This window comes from Eriocheir sinensis, chromosome 7 (genome assembly GCF_024679095.1).
Source record: "Eriocheir sinensis breed Jianghai 21 chromosome 7, ASM2467909v1, whole genome shotgun sequence".
Lineage (NCBI taxonomy): Eukaryota > Metazoa > Arthropoda > Malacostraca > Decapoda > Varunidae > Eriocheir > Eriocheir sinensis.
The window spans coordinates 244,146-256,783 of NC_066515.1; the positions used below are offsets into that span (position 1 = coordinate 244,146).

Consider the following 12,638-nt stretch of genomic DNA (forward strand, 5'->3'; position numbering starts at 1 on the left):
GTATCAGTAGGCATGTAATTAAAGAAAGCTTCACCACTTCCTTGGTTCAGCTCAGTTATTACAGCATTGAGGTCTTGAAAGAAGCTTTCATCTGGTGCTTTGTCCTGGCCGAGAGCTAAAACTGCCAACCACTTTCAGTATTCAGCACAAACATCTGAGGCACCACTGTCATGCCATAATCTGCACATGCAGTCTGATGTTTGCAGATAGCACCATTTTCTCCTTTAGTGCATGAACACATGCCAATGGTGATATCTACTTCGTATACCTGTGTTGCTTCAGATTGGCTGCGGACATGGTATTTTCCACTACCAAGGGACGTCATTGAATATTTCGATCATGAAGACAACCAGCTGGGAAGTATTGAAGGCTTTGCACCTGAAAAATAATACAAAGTTGCATTGAAAATATAACGCTACTTTATGGATCTGTGCACATATGGTAAAAAAACGATACAGGTCATTCGGAAAAAAAGAAAATGATATATAAAGACCAAACTTAATGAACAACTTCTTGATATATATTGTATATGGTTACCTAAAGATCTATGTGACATGGCTGAACCTAAATGGATAATTTCTCCCCAGAGAAGTGTGAGAAAAATGAAGTTACAATGGATACAGTAGAAGCTGTACTCCGTATGAAACTCGGATTAATTCTTACCTATTAAGAACAATATCCTTGATGATGAACATTGTCGCTTCACAAAAGTTGTTCGTGTGGTGCCCTCGAGCATTGAACCAACTCGAAAAGCAATTGCAACACTCCTCTTTCCGTTGCACCAGGGCGGTTAAGTAATTGAAAATTTCAAAGAAAATATATAAGTAAAGAATAACACTGAAAGGGAAGCAAAAAAAATGTGAAATACTTTTATATGAAAATCGTTGATGTGTACTGAAATTATTACCTTTTAAAAATGGGATAAGTATTTGTGAGAGAATTGGCTTGGATGTTATCCCACACTTCAGTGAACTCCTCTCTTGACTTGGCATACACCAGGGTCAGGCTCTTGACGATGGTGCTTTTGAGTGTCATGTCGGTGTCCATACTTGCTGAAGGATGTGGAAGATGCAGAGGAAGCGCTGTAATATGGGCCAGGTGGCTGCCAGAGCCTTTCTTTCCCGCATCACAGTTGTCCGTCATGAAGGACTGCGGTTCCCCTCTGCCATAGAAGGCACAATCACCGAGAGTTTCCTTGACCATACCAAAACCTGTCAAATAATAGGTTCAACAAATCAGTCACACAGAAGATTTTAGACTTTTATTCTATTCACAAATACTTTCTTCTTTTGTCAACACAGTTTTCAAAATGATAGATTCAGCTTACAGTACTAGAGGCAGCAATGTTAACTCATTATGTCCTAATTTCCGCACAATTCTTTTTAGAATCAGTGTAGTGTATTTTGACCCCCAATCATGGAACTCCTTGCCAGCTGACATTAAATTTATAATTAATTCTGGTAGCATTTTTCATTTAAAAAAAGAAACAAAAAAATATGTATTTGCTCTTGAAAATGTATAAACTACATTATATTACACAGTCTATTCATTTGTTAATTTCGATAAATGTTTATATATTTACATATTGTTTATATTGTATCAACTGCACATATTATAAATACGTTCCATGGCTATTTAAATACATGTATGTTTGCTTAAATAACATAAAACTAGTAATAATATAATTATTAATATGACATTTGTACTCTGTATTTTGCATATAACTATTAAAAATTAGGTCTGTCGAGGAGCTTCGATTTGACAGACCTTGCCAAGGCTACGTTTTCTTTACAATTGTTTATAAATATATGTTAATGGCAATAAACTTACTTACTTAGAGGGACTTCGACTGCCGAAAAGGTTGGCTAGACAGGGAGCGGCTAACCCCTCAGCCAAGGTGTGGCAATACAGGGCACTTCCCGTTATCTAATCCCTTCACATATCCGAGGCTCAGAAGGAGCGGCCACAGGTGAGAGGCCATGGGAATTTCCTTAAGTCTGATACCCGTCTGAGGACTGTTTGCACACTCGAAGTTTTATCTCATTTATTTACTTTAAGAAGCTCCACCAAAAAAAAAAAAAAAATACAAACCGGGGCACAGAGGAAGATAAAAAAAAAAAAAAATTACTTATACAACAAACATGGGCGTAATCACACACACACACACACACACACACACACACACACACACACACACACACACACACACACACACACACATACACTGCAAGCAAGCAAGCGCTCACTGGATAGACAAAAATCGTTTTTTTTTTCTTTTCAGACGAATGATGGCGTGATATTATCGCAGCCTTCTATGAAGCAATAGTGTCCCTACACATTCCTTTCCCGCGAGCGTCTGATACACATTCTAGAATACGTATTAGGCGATCAATATGCTCTGTGACTTGCCTGACATCATTCAAGCTGACGTGACGGCAGCGACGGCGCCGGCCAGGTGGGGCGCCAAGCAAACCACAAGCATACAAATATGCACAAGAATACATTTCATGATTTTTTTTTATTTATTTATTTTATTTTTTTTACGTCACGGTCTATTGCGCCGGTAGGCTTCTTCCCGGTGGGGCTTGGTGGTCGGCCAAAGGCTTCTTCCCGGTGGGGCCTGATGGTCGACCCAGCCCGCTCTGGCGCAGGCGAGTGTTTATAGTGGCGCCATCTTGTGTTGGCTCATGCTGCCCCCCGGAACTCATCTTTGAGCCTCTCTTTGGAGAGGTTATCTAGAGCCCAGGTTGATGGGTGGTCTTCGGGCCAGCATGTGGGTAGTCTTAGGCTACTCGGCGGTGACTGAAAAACCTCAGCTGTGCGGCGGCCAGGACTCGAACCCGCGTCCCTCCTGGAGCTTCTGAATGCGGGGCCGTCACGCTAACCACTCAGCCACCGCCTCCCCTGATACGCGAAACACAAACAAAGGGTTAAAAAATACGATGAATGTAAAGCAATAATCGCTAACAAGCAACGCTTTACAATATCATGAACACGAAAATATCTAATTTTGTCGCGGCTGTAAACAAACGACACGGCAATGACAGCGATGCTTCCTTTTTATTGCACTCGCCTGCGACAGATCATTCGGCGAAAAGTTATTAATTAAAAAATAATATCTACCAAAATATTACAGGCAGCGCAGTAAAGGCCTCGTATTTCAGTGGTGAATAATATGACTTCAATAAACGTGCCGAGAGAAATATTACGGATGATACGATAAAGTGGACGGCAGCAGCAAGGTGAGAGTACTTGATTATATGAATTAAACGATAATATTACTAATAACGATAATGACAGCCATAATAATAATAATAATAATAATAATAATAATAATAATAATAATAATTTATAATTGCAAAATTAAGAAGAAAAATAATAAAAAAGATTTAAAACAAAACAAAAAACAAAGATGGAACGAAGAAATATGTATGACACACACACACACACACACACACACACACACACACACACACACACACACACACACACACACACACACAAAAAAAAACAGTAACAACGATAACAACGCAAGAAAACCAACAACGACGACAATAACATCAATAAGGAGAAAGTTAGCATCAAACGACAAGAAGGACCAGACGACGACGACAAGGAAGAAGAAGAAGAAGAAGAAGAAGAAGAAGAAGAAGAAGAAGATAAGAATGAGAGAGAGGGATATGGCGAAAAGAGAGAGAGAGAGGCACGCCATTTCTCACGTCTAAATCTCACGAGGCGTCCATTTACTCTATTTTTCATTTTGCTCTCAAATCTCAACCATTTCTACATTTCCTTTTTTTTTTTTCTAGGCTGGCCTCTCTCTCTCTCTCTCTCTCTCTCTCTCTCTCTCTCTCTCTCTCTCTCTCTCTCTCTCTCTCTCTCTCTCTCTCTCGTTTTGCTTTTCGCCTTCCTTTCCCTTCCCTCCCTTTCTCTCTCCCTTCCCACCTTTCTTCATCCAAGTATATATTTTAATCAAGTTTTCTTTCCGCCCCGTACACTCTCGCCTCCCATCATGTCTCTCTTTCCTTTATTTATCTTCGTTCTCCATCCACCTCTCCCTCTCCCACTTCCCTCTTCGTTTCTCTCTTCTTTCTTCCTCCTTCCTGCCTTCACTAAACGCGCATCAGTTGTTGAAGGTCATTATACATCCCAAGGATTTTGGTGTCGTTTTCTTTGTTGTTTTTTTGGAAGAAAAAACAAATATTATAATTACTACAAATACACATGTTTGATACTTCCTCCTCTTCTCATTATTATTATTATTAATATTATTATTATTATTTAACCCTATAAATATTCTTCAGGTGTATTGGTTCACACCAATTAAATACGTATAATGATTCCATTATATTTTCCAGCAAAGGAGGCAGCTCAAGAGCAGAACGTGGAAATATAAATGGTAGCAGAACATTGCTCACATAAACAGCAAAACAAGATAGTCTTCTCAGTAAGTTTACGTAGTAGGAAGGAGGAAATACAGACAAAGGAAACTAACTGTTCCCTTGTTTGCTTTTGGATGAGATAGCAGAATAAAGGTGCCAGTTTGATTATTACATAACATAAGAACACAAGAACGTAAGGAGTCTGCAAGAGTCCGGTTGGCCATTACAGGGCAGCTCCTGTTATCCTAACCCCACCTTACCTCACTATCCATGAATTTATCCAACCTTTTCTTGAATGTATTTATGGTATTGGCACCCACAACATGACTGTCAAGCCTGTTCCATTCATCCACCACTTTATTTGTGAACCAATTCTTGCCTATGTCTTTGCTGAATCTGAATTTGTCTAACTTGAAACCATTGCTACGTGTCCTACCTGGCTCTTTTACTACCCGTACCCTATTGACATCCCCTTTATTAAAGCCCTTCATCCATTTATAGACCTCCATAAGGTCTCCTCGCAACCTTCGCCTTTCTAGAGTGTAGATTTAAATGCTTGAGTCTATCCTCATAGGGCAAGTTTCTCACACCCTTAATCATTTTTGTCATCCTCTTCTGTACAGATTCTAACATCTTGATGTCTACTCTATAGTAGGGTGACCAGAACTGGACCGCATAATCTAGGTGAGGTCTAACTAGAGCTGAGTAAAGTTTGAGGATGACCTCAGCGCTCCTATTGCTTACGCTGCTTGAGATGAAACCAAGTACTCTGTTTGCACGATTCTTAGCCTGAATGCATTGGGCCGGAGGTCAGTGCTCACTAAGACTCCTAAGTCCCTCTCACACGCAGACCTGTTTAAAGGAGTACCATTTAAGAAGTAATTATGTGAGGGGTTATTCCTACCTACACTCAGAATACTACACTTCCCGACATTGAATTCCATCTGCCACTTCCCTGCCCAATCATAAACTCTGTCAAACTTATCCCAGAGAACGCAAGCGTCCTTGTCTGATTGGACTAATCTACTGATCTTGGTATCATCTGCGAACTTACTGACATCACTACTAATTCCTGTGTCCAAGTCATTGATGTAAATGATAAAAAGCAGCGGACCCAGCACCGACCCTTGTGGGACTCCACTCGTAACACTGCCCCATTCAGATTTTTTACCATTGATTTGCACTCTCTGCTTACTAAGCCACGCCATGATCCAATTCAAGACTTTCCCATCTAGGCCGTGAGCCTGTAATTTTAGTAAAAGCCGGTGATGAGTGACTTTGTCGAACGCTTTACTGAAATCTAGATATAGTATGTCATAGCTTTCATCTCTGTCAACCGCCTCGATTATTTTAGTGTAGAAGGACAACAGATTGGTAAGACAAGACCTACCTTTCGTAAACCCATGCTGTGAATCATGAATAAACTATGCTTCTCTAGATGATCCCGAATGCTCTTGGCTATAATCGACTCCAACATCTTACCTACAATTGATGTTAAGCTAATTGGACGATAATTTGAGGTGGCTGACTTGTTTCCCTTTTTGAAAATTGGTGTCGCATTAGCTATTTTCCAGTGGCTGGGCACGTACCCAGAATTTACCGACATCCTAAAGACATCGGTAAGTGGGCCATTGAGAACCTCCTTGCATTCTTTCAGAACACGCGGGAAGATTTCATCTGGGCCTGGAGATTTGTTTTTCTTTAACCTACCAATCTCATCCTGGACTACCTGCCTGGTGATGGCCACATCTCTCAACTTGTCGTTATCTTCTCCATCATATACCTGAACTCTCTCCGGAATGGTTGTCTGACTTTCCTGCGCGAAAACTGAGAGGAAATAGTCGTTCAACATTTTACTCATATCTTCCCCATTCTCGACGAGCTCTCCTGTGTTTGTTTTCAACGGTCCAATTCTCTCCCTTGTTTTCGTTCTGTATAATTTAAAGAATCCTTTGGGATCTCTCTTATCCTCGTTGGCTACCATAATCTCGTAATTCCTTTTTGCTAGGAGGATGTTCTTCACCGATCAGCAGAGGTGGGCAAGTGCGGTATTTAGTGCGGTAGTGCGGTAGTACCGCATCACAAAAAAGTGCCGCACTACCGCAAAATTTCTGAAAATACCGCACTACCGCGGATCGCACAAAAAACTCCTGCAATACTTTTTGCGGTACTTTGAAAACTATCGAGGACGACATTTGCAGCGCGGCATGCTCATATATATATATATATATATATATATATATATATATATATATATATATATATATATATATATATATATATATATATATATATATATATATATATATATATATATATATATATATATATATATATATATATATATATATATATATATATATATATATATATATATATATATATATATATATATATATATATATATATATATATATATATATATATATATATATATATATATATTATTTTTTTTTTTTTACAGTGAATCAGACTCAATCAGTCAATCGGTATCAGTCATCAGAATCAGTGATTCAGTCATTCTGACTTTTCAATTATTGTTCAAAATTAAATACTAAATAGACAGACTAAACTACCGGACCCGTCCGTGGTGCCGGCCGATTTTTCATTGTACTATTTTAAGCATGTTTCCTTTGTTTGGGTAGCCAGGAAAGGCACTTAAGTATTTTTTTATATGTTGACTACTGCTACCGCAGTACCGCACACCGCGTACCACACTGGTAAAGAAAAAAAAGGGGACCGCACTACCGCAACCGTACTACTCCGAAAATAGTACCGCACTGCCGCAACTGCACTATTGATTTTTCAGTATCGCGCCCACCTCTGAATTTTCATATTGTAAAAACAAACAATGCCATCTGATAAAGAACATCTTCCTGAAGATGACAGTGTCAACATAATTATCAATGCGTTAGAAAGAGAGGTATGTAAGTTTTTATACGAACTTCGTAAATTGTAATATTACGTAGGCTATCTGTGCTTTTTCGCTGCGAAGCCACTCGTCCATCGCCTACATCTACAACTTTGTATAAAAACTTGCTTACTTCCCTTTCTCTAAGTTATCGATAATCTGTTGACACTATCGTTTTCAGGAGAATTATGTTTCATCAGATGGCATCGTTTGTTTTTACAATAGCTTAATAATTTATGAAAAAAATAGCATGGAATAAAAAACAGTGCAAACATTTCTAACTCCGTCTTTGACTTCAAATCCCTTTATTACCTTTATTTCTAATCAATTTAAATTGTTATTAACACAGTCGTAATCTGCTATATTTCTAATGACCAGCGATGAAGAAACCAAGTATGTATTACGCGACATGAGTGGCCTACAGAGCATAAAAGCCATTTTATGCACCCTGAAGTTGTTCATCAAGGAGAAATGAAAAATGATGTTTCCAGTTTATATTTTGTGTTAAGAATAGACCGATAATTGTTGTTCAAGGTGACAGGTGTGTGTTATCAAAGAATAGGGGATGAGTGTTTGCAAGATGGATTTTTTGAGGCATTGAAGGTCTTTTAATTTCCCAGTCCCTTTCCGCAAATGATGGTAAGAATATGCAGCGTCCAGCCTAGAATCACGCAATTCCTGTAGGGCGGTTCTTCTGTCAAAACATGTTGAGTTATCAGTGTTAATCACAAAAAACATAGGTAAATGTCCAGAGAGTTGCCCATCTCACTGCGGTACTTCTCACCCTAACCATGGGTTATATCTCATAATTCTATGCATTTTGAACCCCATATATACGCCTCGCAAATTGATAGAATCGCTGCTAGCGATTTTTGAAAAGTTAGTGAGTTTTTTGCGGCCGCCTCGGGGCGTCACTGGGAGGACTGGGATACTTTGATATTACGCGCATAACCATAATATGAAGGCGGAAAAACAAAGTAAACAAAAAGTGGTAAGGTAGTGGCATATTAGACATCCGCGCGATGTGTTTTGATGGCGGCCAAATTGGGAAGTGAGCAGTGTTGCCACCGATCCGGTAATCGAGGGTACGTTAGGTTAGCGTTGGTCCGATTAGTTAGCCATTGGCCACGCATGTAGGTCCACCACGCGTGGTTATTTTTTTAGAACACGCACCTTTACCTAATACTATACCCGGCCCAAACCTTCACAAAAGCCTTTGGTATAGGTGCGTGTTCTAAAAAAATAACCACGCGTGGTGAAAACCTAGCTTAACACCGCTAACCGGATCGTTGGCAACGCTGCTCACATCGCGATGGCGTCGCCATGTAAACACATCGCGTATGTAGCCTTTTCACTACCTTTACCACTTTTTTCATTACTTTGTTTTTCCGCCTTCATATTATGGTTAAGGGACATGTATTCGTCCTATGGTTACTATGGAGGCGCAATATCGTAGCAACAAAGTATCCCAGTCCTCCAGGACGCCTTGTAACGCCCCGAAAAACTCATTTTAATTTTCAAAAATCGCTAGCAGCGATTCTATCAATTTGCGAGGCGTATATATGGGGTTCAAAATGCATAGAATTATGAGATCTAACCCATGGTTAGGGTGAGAAGTACCGCAGTGAGATGGGCAACTCTCTGGACATTTACCAAAACATATTTGTTTTTATACTAGAGAAAGAGAGAGAAAGTGAGAGACACGGAGAGAAAGAGAGAAGGGTGTGAGAGGGACGGTACGCGAGGTCAGTTGGAGACATAGCACCAGTGTCTAGCGGGCTGTCTACGTCAGAGCCGCCACTTAAGATTTGCTGGACTATAGTAGCGCCGCTACGTAGCGAAGCTACTTTTTTAGCGGCTGTGGCGGTAGTGCCACACTTTTTTTTAGAAAGAGCGGCATAAATGGTTGCGCCGCTACATTTTTAAGTTGGGCTGGTCACTACTCGCTACTCGGAGTGAACCAACTACGTACATGATGAAAACGCGAATGAAACGTGTACAGTTCAGTGGCCTGCGGCCTGTCACTATTGTCAGCCACCTAACGCTCGCTCAGTAGTGAATCTGCGACTGGAGGTGTGGCTTGCTGCCTACCTATGGTCTGGTGGGTTTTTTCGTCTATTGTCATTTATCAGAACCATAGTCAGTCATGGAACACAGTAATCTTCAACCAGAACCTGAATCTTCTACTGGTAGACAAGAGGTGGACACTCGAGCACGGCAAGGACATAATTACTCGTGGATATTCCTGATCACGGCTCACGAAGCCTTGGAAACTGACAAAAACTAGGTGAGTCAACTAGCACAGCAGAGGGAGGTGAGTGGATCTTCTTGCCTCACGTACAGGAAGTGTAAAGTGACTTGCTCAGTACTCTATCAAGGACGTGGAACGTAACAATATGTATAAAACAGAATTATGTTTTTTTCAATACTTATTGTTCGCAAGTAGCGGTAGTGCACTACAGTTAGAAAAGAGTAGCTGTAGCGGTAGTGCCACTACAATTTGACTGAAGTAGTGGTAGCGGTAGTGCCACTACTTTTAGCAGGTAGTGCGCACGACACTGTGAGTAATGCTGAGTCATCAGCATATGCATGGACAGGACAGTTTGTTTTGGAAAAATTACTACTGAATAACATAAAGAGATAGGAGGATAAAACATAATAGGCTTGGGGCACTACCGCTAACAGGCAAAGGGGAACGACACCGACCGTCTACCACAGCAGAGATAGTTCGGCCAGAAAGGAAACTGGTGATAAAAGTGCAGCCCTTGTCCCTTTAACCTTACTAGTGCTATTGGTAACTAAGTAAATGCTGGTTCTACAGACTTACCTGGCTGAGGAGTGAGTCTTCTATTAACAGCTTTATATAATATCACACCAGCCGTAACATGTGTCACACTTAGTACGGCACTGGTCTTTCTTCTTACCCGGAAAATTTGTCTTTTTTTATTATAAAGGTCGTGGCATTTATCGCCATCGCCATAGACCAACAGGTTTTCCAGTACCTGTTCTTTCTATTTGTGTATTCCTCCTCCTCCTCCTCCTCCTGCTGCTGCTGCTGCTGCTGCTGCTGCTCCTCCTCCTCCTATTCCTTCTTGTTTAATATTCTTTGACTTTTTTTTCATATATTTTTGTCCTTGTTTTTTCTTTTCTTCTCTTCCTCCTCTAATCTTTCTATCGTCTTTTTTTCCTACACAAGGACACACGAGGATAACAGGAGACTACAAAAGCCCAGACGGCCCACCCATGGCAGCCCGCAAGGATGTTCACCAAATTCCCTTGCCGTCCATAAATGCATCTAAGCTCCGTTTAAAGATTTCAATTGTGTTCCACTCAACTACATGTCTATTTAGTTTACTTGGTATGCCATATATTACATTTCCTACTTTTTTTCTTTTGCTTCTATTTTTTTTTCTTTTTTAATTTCATTTTTGTGCTCTCCTCCTCCTTCTTCTTCTTCTACTTCTACGTCCCTTTCTACTAGTTTTGTTGTCCTTCATCTTGTTCTTATTCTTACTTTTCTTCACCTTTTCTTTTTCTTCTTCGTCGTTTTCTTCCTCCATATTATCCTCTTGTTCCACTCATACTCCTTTTCAATTAATTATTTTTCCCTCATTTTCTTCATTTTCTAACATTCAGATCAGTCTCATCCTCCTGCTCCCGCCCCTGCTCCGTGCCTCGCCCCGGTCCTGCGATCCCTCTCATCTCCTTGGCGCATTTTGAGTCTCCTCCCACGAGTCTTGCCTTCCAGGTTTTCATGTCTTCAGAGACTGAGGTCATGGCCGAGCTTCGTCTCTCAAAAGGAGGATGAGATGGAGGAAGGACGAAAGATAGAGAGTGAAAGAGGTAAGAACAGAGGAAGTAAGAAGTGTTGCATGTGATGAAATGTGTGGAGAGAGAGAGAGAGAGAGAGAGAGAGAGAGAGAGAGAGAGAGAGTGCGCGTTTCGTGTGCCTATTATCATAGAGCCAATGGTAGCTTTACAGACAATTTGACTGCTATGAAACTTGCAATTTTTAGAGTTAATTTCTGGAGACGCATGTAGCCATTTTTTTTATCATCACTACAAGTTTAAAAATAGATTGCTATCTTATAAATAAATAATTCTGCATTGCATTATAAGCGTATATTTTTTCTGAGGGTTTTATCCTACTCAGGTCGACACTATGACAGAGGTACATTAACGGATATTTATGAATATATAAGGTCTTACCGAGATATAAAACTGGACACACACACACACACACACACACACACTCGGATCTTTGCATTGCAGTGACGAATATTTGTAGTACAGCGAGAAGCGCACTCCCTTTACAGCCCAGAGGTCCTGGATTCGATTCCGGGACGGAGCGGGGAGGCATGGTTGCCAAGTTGGGGGAATAGGCTATAACTGCGCGAGGCTTATGTGCTCTTCTCCGTCGCAAGGACCATGGAGCCTGTGGTGGGCATGGATCATTACCACGGACACAGGGTCACAGCGACACCCGGGCTAACACACTTTACCTTTCCAGGCTTCCCTAGGGACCTATTTTTCGATCAGCCCGAAAGGAAGGATGAACGGCGTCTGAGCTGCACGCCGACTGCCCGGACCAGGATTCTAACCAGGGCCGCGGATTCGTAGTTAGGTACGCTAACCACTGCACCACGGCGCAATCTCATTTAATCCGTGCCCGTGTCCACCCAGCAGAGAATGGGCTCCGGGTGTTTGCCGGGGGTTGTGTCCCGCCTCTTAGTTGCATGTGGGCGTGAGCTTCCAGGCGTATACAGAGAGCTGTCACTTTTGATCCCCAAAAATTTGTACGGAGAGAAAAGCCTACTGCCTGCGATTTTTGGTCCAGCGCATGGCAAGCCCATGGTAAATCACACACACACACACACACACACACACACACACAAACACACACACACAAACACATCTACACTTTCAAGTAAAAAAAATATTGCATAATCAGAAATTGGTTTTCAACCCACTACAAATTAGCTTCCATATAATGCGCTGAATTGAGACGGAAGTGACTTAATCAACGAAGAAACTGTTTCGATCAATAAATACACAAAATGCAACAATAAAAATATTTTCAAAACAAAAAAGTGCAGTTTTATGAAAAAAATACCAATAATATAAAATCATGAAAAAATATTTTATAATAATGTCTTAAACCAAGGATATCCGCGTACCGTGCATGATATACAGCAGGACTTACCACCAGAGCAGCCAGCAATAAGTCTTTACGACTTTATGAGTAAAATGTGATGCATAAAGATGTAGGAGGGTGGCGGGCCAAGGCTGCCACTGCCCTGTGCATCATCGGGAACTTTGTGCACGAACACACATTGAAACCTAAA

General features: G+C 40.8%; 1 pseudogene; it reads right to left on the minus strand.

Annotated features, from left to right (window-relative positions):
* Nucleotides 1-308: 308 nt before the first annotated feature.
* Nucleotides 309-12,638, minus strand: part of LOC126995266 (peroxidasin homolog pxn-1-like) — a 65,311-nt pseudogene continuing 52,981 nt past the window's right edge.